Source organism: Synchiropus splendidus, chromosome 15 (assembly GCF_027744825.2).
Source record: "Synchiropus splendidus isolate RoL2022-P1 chromosome 15, RoL_Sspl_1.0, whole genome shotgun sequence".
NCBI classification, from domain to species: Eukaryota; Metazoa; Chordata; class Actinopteri; order Syngnathiformes; family Callionymidae; genus Synchiropus; species Synchiropus splendidus.
Genome location: NC_071348.1, coordinates 11,661,844 through 11,670,713, shown reverse-complemented (window position 1 = coordinate 11,670,713; position 8,870 = coordinate 11,661,844).

Sequence of the window (8,870 nt, the reverse complement as noted above, 5' to 3'; positions counted from 1 at the left end):
TCCATCAACTGGTGAACAGATGAGACATTGGCTGCACACTATGACTTTATTTGTGCTGACTGATGGTGGTTTGGTATCGACGTACGACTGCTCAGCTCTGCTGCCTCTGGCAAAAACGTGATTTCCGCAAGCAGACCCACTTTGGACTAGCGTTCAATATTCAAAGAGAAATTATATTACTTCATGTAGCTTTTATAGTCTGGCATATTTCCACGCTCACCGCTGTGAAAGAGATCCAGTCACCTCCATTAAAATACGCTCGCTCATAAATGGTGGATCAAGAAGCTCTTTTCATTGTTTATTTGTGCGTTTCATAAAGATGCTGTCCATGGCCCATATTACATTCTCCCCTTGATATGAATCCAAAAAGTAACACAATAGTTCTGACTCCTTCCACCTCCTCTGGAATTCTACTCTCTCTATTCTAATAAATCTGGAGGGGCCTTTTCACTTTTACAGGAACAGCAAGTCATGAAATGGTTGATTTCAGATGGCAGAGTGTGAATGTTTTGAGTTAACTTTATTGATCTGCGAGCCGGTCTGAAGGCCAGAAAGAAGCGGACATCCCCTCCGGCACATGGACGATAGATTTACACCTCTGACATTTCAAGACACCTCTAAACCCAGATGGCCGGTGGCCCACTCCTCTGACTGACACTGGACCCGTTTGTCCCACATTCATATAAAAACAGCAGAATGTCCTGGAAATGACGACAGATTCAGACGCATCACTTCCAGACAGTGCATCTGTTCAGATATTCCCTGAAATCCCTGGATTCTTTTGTGTTTACACTGTAAAAAACTGCAGAGATTTATTTTGAGGTGGCCCAAAGCAGCTGGAAATATTGCAAAGATTATTTTTGAAAAGGTTGAAACACAAACATCAGAAAGCCAGTGAAACATTGAGGGGTCAAAATGTTATTATTTCCATCACAATATGTAATGAATACAAAATATAGAGAAACTCTGAACATAATTTCTGGATTTAATGATTGATCAAATCATTAATATTTATAATAAATAATCAAAAATATGGCAACAGCCGGAACATGCTAAGAACCTATTCAGCAAATCTAATCGAATCTATAATAATAATAATAATAATAATAATAATAACAATAATAGAACCAGATACAAGCAGGATACAACATAACCAACTATCTAGCTTTTGGTGACCCTGCACTTTTTCATATTCAATGAAAAAGGAAAATACAAATATAATATTCACCTCTAGTCTACATGAACGTTGCTAACTGCAAAACACGGTACATTTTGTGTCAGTGAGCTAACATAAAAAAATACATTAATAAAAAATAATAAAAATGTTGAAAAATGAAAAATATAAATATTTAAATATGATGTTGCAATGGTAAAATATAAAAAAGCTATTATGAATATTTTAAAATGAAAAGTTAACTGAAAAAAAGTTTGCAGAATTTGCATCTTAAAACTTATTGTAACTACATTTTTAATGTCACTGTTTTCCTTTTTCCTCTCCTCTCCCCAGTTTGGTCAGGATAATAAAGTTACGTGCTCTTTTACTAGTTACAGAGCACTGAACACTTTGCTCATCGTCGAGGCTGGTCAGGATCGCAGGCCTCCTGTCACCATGGAGAAGTTTGCTCCATGAGATCAGAGTGTGAAGTATTTCCCACTAGTCTCGGTGTAGTCTGTGGAGGGAGTGAAAGATTAGAGAGTTAGTTTGTCTTCAATAAATCCACAACTGCCTCACATTTCAGTTATGTTTTATCAAACTGTGTTCAGTCATAATGGAATCAGACGTGCTCAAGGAAATCTTTACTTATTGTTTTTCACGGCAACCTTTTTTTGTTTTAAATACAAAACTGTTTGCTACAGTAGAAAACGGATTTATTTGAAACGTACTAACCAATAATGAATGGTATTTTTAAGAGGGATTCTGAAGTGAAGTCATGAGTCCAAATGATGTCGACCAGAGATTAAAAGACTCAACCAAGTTCATTATTTCGCCGTATTTTTCTCTGAATTTGAGATTCATGCATCCCTTTTTCACTCATCACCACTTCAGGAATGGTTGAAGCTCTTAGTTCAGCAACAACCTCAAGCTATTGCCACTAGCTTTGCGTGGGGGCCATGGCGACAGTGATCGTGGAGAGAGGCTGTGAAGCTAGGTCATCCAGGAGAGACTTGGAGCGGAGCCACTGCACCTTTAAAAGAAGAGAAGCCAGTTGAGATGGGTGGGTATAGCCTTGTCACAGGGCACACCGGAGGTTGATCTGGAAATTCCTAATGTTACCGAGCTGGGCAAGGGTCCAGTGAATGGATATGATGGCAGAACAACTCGAGTGGTAAATCTTGTCCGTGGTGCCATGGCCTTACCAGCCACGCATCGATGGTATACCGTCTCACGATGGTCCACTATCCCACAGCATGTTCTTCCTCTCGTACTTGCCATCGCTTTCCTTCCCCAGTGGCGTGAAATTCTCAAGAACAAAGCTTATGGACAGGTCCAAATGTTGGGAATCCTCAAGCTCAAAACATCAACACATGTCTCATTTACACAACACCACTGACTGAAACAGTCAGGCATTTTTGAGACTGAAAATAATGAGCACTTAAGAGCTGTTGAATCATACCAGCTACGTGTCAGGCCAAAAGAAGCGGATCCTCTGTATCTCATTATTCCATTAGGACTCTCTTCCTCTGCTCTCTGCGTGCGTCTGGGTGCAGAAATCCCCCTCAGGGATGAAAGCTGTGAGGCTGCAAGGTCCTGCTCTTCCCACAACGGCTCACAATCCACTCTTGTGATCACTGCCACTCACTCGCCCGCCTGGCAGCACACACAGATGCAGGCGGAGCAGGGATAAAGGGGGTCCTGTCAGCACCTGCTGGGGGACAGAGACACCTCCACTCACAGGGTCCGAAGGTACCACTTTCATTTGGCTGGTGTTTACTCAGCCTCCCTCTTTGCTGCCTCCAACTCCGCTGTGAACTCCGCTGCCCTTTCACCGAGGGACACAAAAAAAAAAATCCCAGCTCAGAGCGAAATCTGAGATCTTGAAACTTATCAACACACACCTTACGACATAACCCAACCGTTTATGAGAGCAAAAATCTCTCAATTAATTTCATCTGTTTCTGTCGAAAACCATGCAGACACACACACGCACACAGCGTCCATTATGCTCATGTGTTGGGCCCAAAAACCGCGGAGCCCCGAGCGCTTTTTCATGGCTCCATCATTACATCAATAAGTCTTCACATTAATCTCAGCGCAGCGCAGCACACAGGCTATTACCCGCGCAGCTGCACACCACAGCCGCTCGCGCTCCACACCGGCTGGAGCAAAGTCGAATTTTCCCGACTTCAAACACTCGGATTGTATCACTTTGTGAGGGATGTGTCCAGTTTGCAGCGACCGCAGAGTAAATTACGTCGAGTAGTTCAAATGCTTGAAACCAAACCTAGATATATTTGGTCACATATGCTGAGAAAAGACCTTTTTTTTTAAAATACAGGCTGCCGATTTAATACACAGCCCCGAATTGTTTTCCCGGAGTCCGGTTTCAATCGAGGCTAATGAGAATCTTTCGCCAAAGCCTTTTCGTATTGGCGTAACATAAGATCACGACCCTTCTAGTGGGTCTCCGGGGTACGAGAGGAAAACAAAGAGAAGTTTAGAAGACATCGCTCCGCCACCATGTGCTATGAAGTTAGCTTCTCTGAGAGTCAACCGGTCGTCGACAGTTGTTATTTCATAATTATCGCTTTGGTGAGCAGAAAAACTTGAAACCACCCTGCACTTTTTTATGTTCAATGAATGGTATTAACTGAAACGCAGAGGCTTTTCTATCACTGGATCTTGCTCACAGGTTAGAGCATAATATCATGTGACCACCATTTTTCCTTCCTCATCTATTGTTGTCAACTCACAAGTCTTGAAATGGGGATTTGTTGTCTGCGGAGGATGGAAGTTGCTACTTTTTCATGTGGAAAGGAGTCCGTTCGATGTCACCTGACCAGCGCTCCTTGGTCGGCCCACAAAGATGTTCCATTATCGAGACAATAAAGCAGATGAAGAAGGCGATAACTATTGTGGAGAAAATAAGGCATATTCTGGGAAGGGCAAACCTGATACACTAGCTCACTACGCAGGTTGTTGTTAGTGATGGAAAGCTATATATACGTAAAGAAATGGGAAGGAAATCTTTAGTTTTTTATGACTGGAATATATGGAGTTTTTTGCAAATAGATACTGTAACATTGTGGAGCATCTCAATATATATATATACTGCCATCTATAGTGCGGTGGATCTATCCAGATGACTGGATGTTGCTATCATCTTAATGCTCATACACATAAGAAACTACCTTATGTTGGTATGGAAATGGGATGCTGGGCATGTGGGAGATTTGGTCATGTTGGTGGAGGTTTGCGCTGTTTGTTTGTCAACAGCATAACTCATAAAGTAGTGAATGGATTCTCATTTCATTTCCAGGATGGTTATAAAGTGGCCAGCTGAGACTAGCTGTTCCATGATGTTTCTTTCCACATGGATTGAGGAACATCTGCTTGGTTAGCTGCTGCACATTCACCCAGCTCTGCCTAGAACCAGCTTCAAACCCGAAAACTTGACGGTGGAGAGATGTGTGAATGTTCATACGACATTGATAAGGTCCCAAGAAGATTTGAAGACGTCATTGGTAGATTCGTACTGACGCCGAATAGTTTACAAAAGCAGCGGTAGTTAGAATCTGACCTGCCCAGGAAAATCGCAGGATGTAATCTGCTCCCAGGAACAGCACACTAGGGTGAAGTCCAAGTTACCTCAACCAACTTCTGGAGGCACAGTCTTTCCTGCACAGCTGAGCTCTCACTTTACACTAGGGGTGAAGCCAAACACCCTACTGCGAAAACTAGCTTATGCCTTTCAGTCTGTATCCAAATTTTGCGATCAACAAAGGGTAATATAGGTTGAAGAGTAAAACTTGCCTCATAGCTCCTTTGTCAAAAAAGTCTCTTGCATTCCTATTTTTCATTAAAGAAATGTTATTGAAAACATAAAATAAATAATAATAAATACATATCCAAATCCAAACAAAGAATCCACCAAAACAAAACCAAATGACATTAAAGAAACAAAATGATATATTAAAATAATAAAAAAAATTAATCACAAAAAAACAGAATTAAAATGCAAATGCAAACGCAAACAAATAAATACATTCAAGTAGTTATCAAACCATGAAAGGTTTGGAGCTTTGTTTACGTGGGATGTGTATTTATTTATTTATAACGTATATTATTCCAGGTTTGAGTAGAAAATACATTGCTGTCAAAAGACACACACTTAACGAATACAAGAACAGCAGTACTGCTTTCTAGCTAGTGCACCATATGTGCAATTGCTGGAGCGCCATAAACACCAGAGTCAGCTTCCACATTTTATCACTCTTAAAGTTTGTTCAAGAAAAGAACAAAAAATTACTCAGAGAACTTAGTTAATAACGGATATCCAATTCAGTCAAGTCAAGATTTGCAGCTGATGGACATTGAAACGTCATTTTTTTTAACCAGTTTTTATGGGTATAGTTGAAAACAAGTGTAAGAAAAAAACAATATTGTTTTAGTAGCACCAGAAACACATCAATTTACTTCTCTATATCACTTCCTTGTAGCACTTTCTTATTTCAACTGGATATTCAGGAAGTACCCACAGAGGGCGAGAGCACAACCACACATGTAGCTGCTCGCAAACCGAAGCATGGTTTCTGAATGAAAGCAAGCTGGCCGCCACCAAAAACACTTTTACTAGTTTTACAGTACATTGTTGGATTTCGGGAGAAAAGACGGAGGCGATGTTTAGCCATCTTCTGTCTGGACAGGAAATGGGGTTCTTTAACATTTGACCTCCATCACCGGGTGCCTCTGGCCGTGTGTGTTTATCCTCCTGCAAATGTCTCAGAACAGGTTCCCCCTTCAGACATCAGCGTGACAACACATGGTTCTGCTTGTGACACGGGCTCCTACAGGTGCACGCTCGCCCCGAGGAGCACCGACGTGGAGGAGGGTGTTTATTATCCGCCGTGCCAACCGGCAGCAGCTCCCAGGAGGTCGGAGGAATGATGGAAGGAAAACAGGAGGACAGGGAGGGGAGGTCGGACGAACGGAGAGAAGGAGCTGTAAAACGTTGGAGTAGCAACGGCTTTTATCACCCTGGATTAAAACTATGTTTTCAGTCGCCTCTCATTCTCTGCCGCGGTAAAAGAAAGGCGGGTTATGAACTGGGAAACGTCCACGTTCCCCAAACACACTCAGCACAGATGACCTCAGATATTGTTCCGCAATATTCTCTTTTGAACGTTTGGGCAACGATTCAAAGAAAAGTGGGGGTGGAGATGAAGCCAAGACGCCAGGTCAGGGGTCACCAGTGGAGAGTCTTCCCTGTAGGCAAGTCGGCTGCAAATGGAGTAATAATAAACGATTTGAGGTCTGAGTTTCCGAAACTAGCCAGCTGAAACTTCACATTTATTGCAACAAAACCATGTGGCTTCGAGCTAGCCAGTCCCCTGCTGTGTTTTTTCGCAATGTCAGGCAAAGTACACAAGGTGTCATGGACCCACAAACCCTACTTAAATAGTATCTATATTTTCTTTTCTGCTATTCACAAGGGTGCGTTTTCTAACTTCCTCTTTATGTTAAGCACAGCATAGCACATTGAAATGTGTTATAATATGGTTGGTGAAACCAAAGCTGACTACAATTCAGAAAAATGCTTACAAATCTATAGGTACACGCTCACAGTGTGGAAAGGTCGGAGCATCCCTCTCATCCTTGTTTGTTTTCGGGTTTACTCTGGAATGCCAGACATCCAAGAATATGCCGCAGAGGAAGGTGGACTTGCTGGGACCCACCAACCCCACTGACTGAGTTCAAGTATCATTTGCCCTGAAAAGGTTAATGGACAGTGTTGGATTCTTAGATGTTTTTGTCCCTAAGAAACTGGTGCTATTGAATGAGTGAATGCAAGTGCGGAAGTGCTCTTGTATATAGAAATTATTTGCTTCATTCATGCATTCATGAGACCGAAAATAGACAATGTCACCTCAGAAATGTTACTGTTTGTGAAAATTGAGTCACACCAATATTTTTCACTCATGTTACCGGCTTGTGGAAAAATAACTGTAAAACATTCAGAGAGTACAGATCTTCTCCAGGCAGCTCATTCCCCCAAAACTAATGGGAAAAAATATAATGCTATGATGCTTTGTGGGAGAGAAAATACACAATAAAACCATAGCAATAGTAAAAAAAAAAAAAAACATTAAAAAGCAAATCATTATTTTTAAGTTATTTAAATTTAAAAAACAGCACTCCATAAAATGAATCCTGTTTTATTATTATATTATTATTATTGTTAGTATTATTATTGTTGTTGTTGTTGTTATTATTATTATTCTAAAAGGTATGTAATAAAATGATTTAAAAAATCTAAATAAAATAAGTTGCCAATATCTAACTCCAAAACATGTTTTAAATAGACTGAAAAACATGAGAAAACACTCAACAGGAAGTGGACTCATTGGGATGAGACAGTGATGGGCGCCAGGACTCTTCCTGGACTTGGATGGTCAGATGGAGCGACTCTACTCCTGGTCCCGTGCAGATGGCTCAGCTCTGCGTTTTGCTCCACCAAAGATGCAAATGACCCACGAGTCTAAAGTTCATTTAAAAGCTGGACAGTGATACGTAAAGGCTTCTGATGATTCCAGCAGCCGCTGGTCAAGCTTGCCGTCGTCTGCTCAGAGAGGAAAGTAAAGTTCTGGAACAGACAGAGACAAGGTGCTGAAAGAGTCGTAAAACCCGTGATGGCTCCACGGCGCTGAAAAAGACATATCGCTGCGTCCTGCATGAGGGGAACACGTGTGGCTGGGTGTGCGCGCGCGCTCTCATTAGCGCCAGCTTTAGCGTAGACTAGCTCCAGTTACAGTAGTAAACACCGACTTTGAAGTTTTAATGGAGCCCTGAAACCCAACCAGGCCTTAAAAACACAGATCTGCCAGGAGAAAAAGGGGGCAAACAGTGGAGAGTGGAAATGGTGGAGAACAGGGCAGAGAAAAATCTCAATTCGCCGTCAGTCTCAGAGCACACGGACCATGTCAGGCCATTAATTCCAATGATGCACAGCGTATAAACACACACCTGTCGATCTGCAACATGTGCTGCAGCCCATAATAGGGAAGAATGCATGTCCAGAATTTCATAAATCCATCACTTCCTGGTGTCACCATCAACACCTGTGTGTGGCTCGACACAGGTTTCATGGCGTGTGTGTGTGTGTGTTCAGGAGATCTGGGTGGGAGTCATGTTGCACAATCCAAAAGCAGGCATTGCAATAAACAGATGTTGAGACTTTATGAGCTCTTTACAACAGGTTCAGCCGTGCCCAAGCGCGCGTGCACGTGTGTGTGTGTGTGTATCTAAAAGCACAAACGGCCCAACATGGAAACCTCTCATCAGTGAACCGTAAAGAGACCACGGATGGAAATGTGCATGAAAGACCGGGCTAAATGTTCCTCAAAACACTGCATGCTGCCACGGTTATAAAAAGGGTTCCCAATATGCATAAAAAAGAACATTCTTGAGTGTGAAAGATCGAGGGAGGACACGCCAAGTTCATGTCAGTCACACTGGAGTTTATGTTCGATTTAACATAAAAAATATAATATTAAATATTACAAAAATATACTGTTTTAAACAAATATTTCTTTCAATTTTTTTTTTTACTTTGCCTTTTCATGTCATTCTTCAGTTTATTCAGATTTGACTATATATTCATTTATTTATTTACTATTTCATGTCTTTTTTTGTTTTGTGTTCTTATAAAATA